The sequence below is a fragment of the Natrix helvetica genome, assembly GCF_964273705.1.
Source record: "Natrix helvetica genome assembly, chromosome: 6".
Lineage (NCBI taxonomy): Eukaryota > Metazoa > Chordata > Lepidosauria > Squamata > Natricidae > Natrix > Natrix helvetica.
The window spans coordinates 52623409-52632285 of record NC_138553.1 but is presented as its reverse complement, the minus strand read 5'-3'; positions in this window follow the sequence as shown (position 1 = coordinate 52632285).

Here is an 8877-nt window from a genome sequence, read left to right as displayed (position 1 = left end):
ATTGACATGTTCGATGCAAGTCCATCTGGTCTTTCATCAATCTCTCCTTGTTCCTGAACGGCCGGCTTGTCCTCTTCACCAACCAGATCATCCCCAGCTAGAACCTCGTGATGATGATGAGCCGCCCGAGTACAAAGTTGCCAGTATCCAGGATTCCTGATGGCTGAAAGGACGGTTCCAATACCTGATTGAATGGAAGAGCTATGGGCCGGAGGATTTTACCTGGGAGGATGTGACTTCCGTGCATGCACCTTCTTTGGTGCAGGCCTTCCATGATCAATTCCCATCTAGGCCACACCCTGAGTGTCAGACAGGGAAGGGCCCTGCAGTGAGGGATGGTGTTGTGGCCCAACATCGGCCGGCTGAGCTGTTGGTGGAATCTGACAGCGATGAACATTATGGGACTGCCCTGGAGGCTCAGGAAGACTCTGGGGGGTGTTTGGATTCAGAGCAGGGACTAGAGAGGCTTGTTGGCCACCAGGTGGCGTCTGAGTCAGGGAGCAGTGAGGAAGAGCAGAGGGAGGCTGTCCCTGACATGTGTATGCATAGGGCTGCGAGGAGGAGGGAGAAGCTTTGGAAACTCTGGAGGAGTTTGACTCTGTTGCCCCCGAGGATTTGGACAGGTTGCGTGGACGGCTGCGACCCACCACATGTTTAATGGACCCGTGCCCCTCCTGGCTGGTACTGGCAGCCTGGGAGGTGACACGAGGCTGGCTCCTGGGCCTGGTGAACGCCTCACTGGGTGAGGGATACTTACCAACCGCCTTGCGACCCACCACATGTTTAATGGACCCGTGCCCCTCCTGGCTGGTACTGGCAGCCTGGGAGGTGACACGAGGCTGGCTCCTGGGCCTGGTGAACGCCTCACTGGGTGAGGGATACTTACCAACCGCCTTGAAAGAGGCGGTGGTGAGACCCTTGCTCAAGAGACCTTCGCTCGACCCAATGGAACTAGCTAATTATCGTCCAGTCTCCAACCTCCCCTTCTTGGTGAAGGTTGTGGAGAATGTGGTGGCGCAGCAATTTCCACGACACCTGGACGAATCTGACTATCTAGACCCACGCCAGTCCGGCTTCCGACCCGGGCACAGCACCGAGACAGCCTTGGTCGCGTTGGTTGATGATCTCTGGAGGGCCAGAGATAGGAGTTGTTCCTCTATCCTGGTCCTATTAGACCTCTCGGCGGCTTTTGATACCATCGACCATGGTATCCTATTGTGCCGGTTGGAGGGGATGGGAGTCGGAGGCACCGTTTTGCGGTGGTTCGGCTCCTACCTCTCCGACCGGAAGCAATGTGTGTTGACAGGGGGGCAGAGGTCGTCCCTGAGGCCACTCACTTGTGGGGTGCCACAGGGGTCGGTCCTCTCGCCTCTCCTGTTCAACGCATATGTGAAGCCGCTGGGCGAGATCATCCGTGGTTTTGGGGTTGAGTACCACCTGTACGCTGATGATACTCAGCTGTACATATCAACCCCAAACCACCCCAACGAGGCTGTCGAAGTGATGTCCCGGTGTTTGGAAGCCGTCGGGGTCTGGATGGGGGACAACAGACTCAAACTCAACCCCTCCAAGACCGAGTGGCTGTGGGTACCGGCACCTCAGTTCAGCCAGCTGACTCCATCGCTGGCCATAGGGGGCGAACAACTGTCCCCTGTGGAGCGGGCGCGCAATTTGAGCATCCTCCTTGATGCCCGGCTGTCAATGGAGGACCATGTGGCAGCCGTGGCAAGGGGGGCGTTCCACCAGGTTCGCCTGGTGCGCCAATTGCGCCCCCTACTGGACTGGAGTGCCCTGCGCACGGTCACTCATGCGCTGGTGATGTCTCGCCTGGACTACTGCAATGCCCTCTACATGGGGCTTCCCTTGGGACGCATCCGGAGACTGCAGCTAGTTCAGAACGCAGCCGCGCGGGTTATTATGGGGAGTACGCGTTACTCCCACGTAACACCTCTCCTGCGCGAGCTGCACTAGCTACCTGTGGCCTTTCGGGTGCGTTTCAAGGTATTGATCACCATCTTTAAAGTGCTCCATGGCATAGGACCTAGTTATCTGCAGGATCGCATCCTACCACACACGTCCCTGCGACCTACCCGCTCACACAGGGAGGGGCTCCTCCTGGTGCTGTCCGCTAGGCAATGCCAACGGGCAACACCTAGGAGTAGGTCCTTCTCTGTGATGGGCCCAACCCTCTGGAATGACCTCCCCCCTGACATTCGAACTACCACCGACCTCCGCTCCTTCCGTCAAAAGTTAAAGACTCACCTATTTCAATCAGCTGGCCTGGCACTCTCTTAGTTTTACCTCCCGGGGATTTATTTTAATTGGGTTTGGGGTTTTAATTGGGATGTTTTTAGGGTTTTAGAATAATTTATTTCTTGTACAGTCTATCTCCCCCTCCAAATGTATTTTAAATGTATTTCATTGTTACGACTGTATTTTATTTGCATTGACTGTACACCGCCCCGAGTCCCTTGTTGGGAGAGGGGGCGGTCTAAAAATCTAAGAAATAAATAAATAAATAAATAAATAAATAAATAAATAAATAAATAAATAAATAAATAAATAAAAAGGGTCACAGAAGGAAATAGGAACAGGTGGCTACTGATTGGCCCCTCCTGGAGAGCTTATAGGTTGGGGCGATGGGAGGGGAATTTTGCAGGAAACAACAATTTACTGATCCAGCCGTAGAGAAAGATTGGGAGACTTTTGTGAGTTCAAGCTTTGTTTCATAGAGATAGCTTTATGGGCTCCCAGCTAAGGGGTTGCTTATCTCCCTCCTTAGTTGTGGTAGAAAGCCAAGTCTGCGTCCGTATATATTGTAGAGGCTTGGGACAGAACACCTCCCCTCACCTAAAGTTATGCTTCCCTACTTTTACTTTTTAAAAACATCTTCGAATTGCAATGTTAGTTGGTTTCTGTGAAGCTTGGACTATCTGCTTTTCCTTGTTAAATAGCTTCCAGGGACACATAGAGGAAGGTAGGATCCAAATGACAGAGCAACGAAGGAAGGAAATGTGAAGGCCTCCTTGTATGCAAAACTCTGGGAAAAGAAAAGAAAACACAGAGAATTAATAGATACAGAACATCTCTGTCCCCAGCAAACTAAAATTCATAGGGTTATAAATGCATGTAACATAGATGTGTGTGTGGGTGAGATTATCACTCCTGCTGTCAAGCAAAACCAAGCATGTAATAGTGATTGCCATACCACGTACATGAATCACACAAATGGCAAGAAAATAGGGGCAGTCAGGCATAACACAGGTTATGTAGACAGTAAACACAAGGTCAATCAAAATGGACTCAAATGTCTATACACCAATGCACAGTGTATGAGGAATAAACAGGGAGAATTAGAAATTCAAGTAAAAGAGGGCAGATATGATATTATTGCCATTACAGAAACTTGGTGGGATGAAACTGACAAATGGAACATACAGCTAGAAGGATTTAAATTATTTAAAAGAAATAGACCAAATAAAAGAGGAGGTGGAGTTGCACTATTTATAAGAAATAATTACATCTCTACAGAAATAGAGCACAACAATGATGAGAACAATATTGAATGCATTTGGGTCAATATTAAAGGTTGTGGGGGAAATGACATTGCCATAGGTCTATACTACAGGCCACCCAACCAAGCAGAGGAAGTAGATGAACTTTTTGCTAGTCAGCTAACTAAGGTATGTAGGAAGCACACCACAATAGCAATGGGAGATTTTAACTACCCTGACATCAACTGGGAAACAAACTCTGCACCAAGTGGAAGATCCAACAGGTTCCTAACAAACCTAGCAGACAACTTTGTTTTCCAAAAAGTAGAGAAGGGAACAAGGGGATCAGCCATATTGGACTTAATTCTCACTAACAGAGAGGAAATGATAGAAGGTGTTGAAGCCATAGGAACCCTGGGGGCAAGTGACCATGCAATATTGGAATTCAACATTATGCAAACACAAGTAGTAGAACAAAGTCAAACTAGAGTCTTGGACTTTAAGAAAGCTAACTTCAATAAACTTAGAGAGAGCTTGGGAAAAATTCCATGGATGAGAATCCTCAAGGGGAAAACAACTCAAGAAGCTTGGGAAATTTTGAAAAATGAGATTACAAAAGCCCAGTCTAGCACAATACCAATGAAGAAGAAAAATAACAGCTCCCAAAAGAAACCAGCATGGCTGACAAACTGAAAGACAAAAAAGTTAAGTATAAAAAGTGGAAGGAGGGGGACATAACTAAGGCAGAATATCAGCAAATAGCCCGAGCCTGTAAAGATGAAGTGAGGAAAGCTAAGGCTCACAATGAAGAAAGGCTTGCCACAAAAGTAAAAATTAACAAAAAAAGCTTCTTCCAACATGTTAAAAACAAGAAAAAAGTTAAGGAAACAATTGGTCCATTGCTAGGAGAAAGTGGCAAGAAGGTGAGAAGCAACAGGGAGAAAGCAGAACTATTTAACTCATGTTTTGCATCTGTCTTTACACAAAGGGATAAAACAGTCCAACCTATCAAAAGCAGCAGCACAAAACTCAGATTAGGAACACAAATTGAAATAGGGAAGAAAATGGTAAGTGAGCACCTGTCTACCCTAGATGAGTTCAAATCACCAGGACCGGATGGATTACACCCCAGGGTTCTGAAGGAACTAGCAGACGAAATCTCAGAACCACTGATATCTTTCAGAGATCCTGGAACACCGGGGAACTACCAGAGGACTGGAAAAGAGCTGATGTGGTTCCCATCTTCAAAAAAGGCAAAAAATTAGATCCAGGAAACTACAGACCTATCAGCCTAACCTCAATACCAGGAAAGATTCTGGAAAAAATAATCAAGCAAAGAATTTGCGAACACCTAGAAGCAAACAAAGTAATAGCCAAAAGCCAACATGGATTTGTCAAAAACAGATCATGCCAGACTAATCTTATTGCATTCTTTGACAAAGTGACAAAATTAGTGGACCAGAGGAATGCCATTGATATAGTTTACTTGGACTTCAGTAAGGCTTTTGATAAGGTAGACCATAACCTACTACTAGATAAAGTAGAAGAATGTGGGTTAGACAGCATCACCACCAGATGGATTCGTAACTGGCTGACCAACCGCACTCAACGTGTAGTTCTCAATGGAACTGCATCTACATGGAGGGAAGTATGCAGTGGAGTACCCCAAGGCTCTGTTTTAGGCCCAGTACTCTTCAACATCTTCATCAATGATTTGGATGAGGGAATAAATGGGGAACTCATCAAATTTGCAGACGATACCAAGCTGGCAGGAATAGCCAACACTCCAGAAGATAGGCTTAAGATACAGAAGGATCTTGACAAACTTGAACATTGGGCACTATCTAATAAAATGAAATTCAATGGTGAAAAGAGTAAGGTTCTACATTTAGGCAACAAAAATGGAATGCACAGGTACAGTATAGGTGATACCTTACTCAGTAGTAGTAACTGTGAAAGGGATCTTGGAGTCCTAGTGGACAACCATTTAAATATGAGCCAGCAGTGTGCAGCAGCTGCCAAAAAAGCCAACACAGTTCTAGGCTGCATCAACAGAGGGATAGAATCAAGATCACGTGAAGTGTTAATACCACTTTATAATGCCTTGGTAAGGCCACACTTGGAATACTGCATTCAGTTCTGGTCGCCACGATGTAAAAAAGATGTGGAGACTCTAGAAAGATTGCAGAGAAGAGCAACAAAGATGATTAGGGGACTGGAGACTAAAACATATGAAGAACGGTTGCAGGAACTGGGTATGTTTAGCTTAAGAGAAAGAAGGACTAGGGGAGACATGATAGCATTGTTCCAATATCTCAGAGGTTGCCACAAAGAAGAGGGAGTCAAACTATTCTCCAAAGCACCTGAGGGTAGAACAAGAAGCAATGGGTGGAAACTAATCAAGGAGAGAAGCAACTTAGAACTGAGGAGAAATTTCCTGACAGTGAGAACAATTAATCAGTGGAACAGCTTGTCTCCAGAAGTTGTGAATGCCCCAACAATGGAAGTCTTTAAGAAGATGTTGGATAGCTATTTGTCTGAAACGGTATAGGGTTTCCTGCCTAGGCAGGGGGTTGGACTAGAAGACCTCCAAGGTCCCTTCCAACTCTACTATTGTATTGTATTGTATTAAGTGAAGAAGGAAAAGGTCCACAAGCCCTGATCTCTGCCTTTCTTGTAGGATGGGAAAGTAATGTAGGAAGCACCCATCCCTCTTCTAGAGAAATGAAATATTTTAGGAAATATTAAAAGGACAAAATATTTCTCCTAAAAGGGAGGCAGAAACTCACTCCCCCATCTTTGACAATGGGCCATTAAAGCTTGAGCCAGTCTATTCTACATAACAAAGATCTACCTCCTTCAGGCAGAGCCATAATAGGAATCCTAAAGTCCTTTCATTACATCATCACCCAGCAAAGACTCAACGAAGCCTGGGATTCAGGACAGCCTACAGAGTTGCCCCTGCATGGCCCCATGGGAGTCTGATAACCAATCAAAATACAAGCTCAAATTCAAAATCTCAGAGAGGGCATAAAACCATGGCACTCTCAGCATCTCTTCCCTTTTCCCCCATGACCCCAAACCATGTGGTCCCATCAGTGGTGGGTTTCAAATTTTTTTGGAACCTACTCTGTGGGTGTGGCCTCCTTTGTGGGAGTGGCTTGCTGGCCATGTGACCTGGTGGGAGTGGCTTGCCGACCATGTGACTGGGTGGGAGTGGCTTGCCGACCATGTGACCAGGTGGGAGTGGCTTGCCGACCATGTGAACAGGTGGGAGTGGCCAAGACGATGTCACTGAATTCTTTGCCCCAATGGATGAACTACAATAAGATTAAAATAAGTACAAAAACAATAAAAGAGCAACTTACAGAAGGAAGATGACTGTTCTTGCCAGTCTTCAATATCACGGACTCCAATGAATGGGCTGCACAAAGAAGAGACACAGAAATGAACTCTTTCATTGCATGCACTGCATTGGGATGAAACCAGCACACAAAATAATAGAAAAGGAAAATTACTCTCCTTTTTTGCGTCTTCTGCACCACCACCTCATGCTCCAACAACCTGTACAAAGGAGAGACACAGAAAGCAAGACTTTAATTGCTTGCACTTCACTATCTCAAGGATGAACACAGCACAGACCACACCACACCCAGCAATAAAGACAGCTACTTACAGAGGAAGGATCCCTGGTTTGCTGGTCTTCTGCACACCACCTTATCGATTTATTTTGCTCAAAAACCTGCACAAAGGACAGACACAGAAAGCAAGACTTTAATTGCTTGCACTACTATATTAAGGATGAAACAAGCACACAAAGCAATAAAAGAGCTACTTACATAGGAAAGATGACTGTCCTAGCGGTCATACTCTGTTGTCTCTTCATCCTGTTAAATAATACTAACTGCAGAATAACTAAAACAATATTGGACTCAATTGTGGTTGTAAGCTGAGGACTACAGGTAACAGAAGGGACCTCTGTTTTCACCCAACAATGTACATTCTTTTCAGGAAGGGTGTCCTCCAACAAACAGCTGCTGGAATTGTGTTTGCACAACAGTGGAAAAACAGAGATATGAAAATGAATAAATATTACAATGTGCAGGAATAAATAAATTGACAATTAAAATCAAGAAGGCTTTGAATACTTTTTCACGTGGGATTTGTTTTAGCAATTGCTAACTAACGGAAACAGAAATTAGAAATCCAGAAGTATGAAAGAAAACACCAATTATGTAAGGAAAGGTCCCTAAAATGTATAAGGATATATTACTAGATCATTATTAATGTGTAGATAACTGCGGGACATTACACACCCACACCCACACAAACTATGACAGTGCCAGGAAAACACCAAAAAATAAGAATCCCCCCCCCAAAGATTGCAAATGAAACCAGTTTTTTTCCCCTAACCCTAAGGACAGGAAAGACAAAGCCACTGGAATAAAAACCATCAAGGCCATGGAAATTATAAAGGACAGTGCCAAGAAGCTCACAGAAACATCAGCCACCTCAGAATTACATAAATGAGGGTGAAACCCACAAAATCTTGCAAAGCTGCCTTGCATCAACCCGGCCTGCCCATAGAAAAGCAGCCACTTTGAGATACATAAACCTGGTCTGAACACTTTTAAGCAACATATTGCATCACAAAGAAAACATTTGCAAAAAGGAATAACATTTCTTGTAGTAAATATATTTTATAAACAATTAAAAAATAAAAATTCCCAAACAATAATTCAAAAAAGATATTCTATAAATAAAAAAAATCCTTAAAAACCATTGTTAAGTATTTCACCAGCAATAATGTATAGTATAACTATTTTAAGGTATTGAACCAGCCATATTCCACCAGCAATAATTTATACTGTAACCATTTCAAACTATTCCACACACAATAATTTAAAATGAAACCATTAAAAATATTCCATACACAATAAATTAAAATTAAACAATTTAAAACAATTTTATGCACAATACATTTTAAAGTATTGAGTATAGAATATTTTAAAATGGTTTATTTTAATTTATTTTGGATAGAATCTTTTTTAAAATAGTCTGAGACAATGTTAAAAAAAGAATCCATACACAATAAATTGAAGTAAACCATTTTAAAATATTCTATACTCAATACTTTTAAGTAAAATTATTTAAAAAAATTCTATGCACAATAAATAAAATATAATTTTAAAATACATTAAAACAATAAAAGAAAAAAAAAACCAGGTTACTTACCAGCAGGCAGAATCAGCAGCTCACCGATGCGATGGATGGATGCAACAGGCAGCAGACAGGCAGAGAGGCAGGAGGACAGGTAAGACTGTTTAAGACTGCTTAGGGCTTAGCCAGCCAGGTGAGACTGGAACGGGGGGGTGGGGGGCTT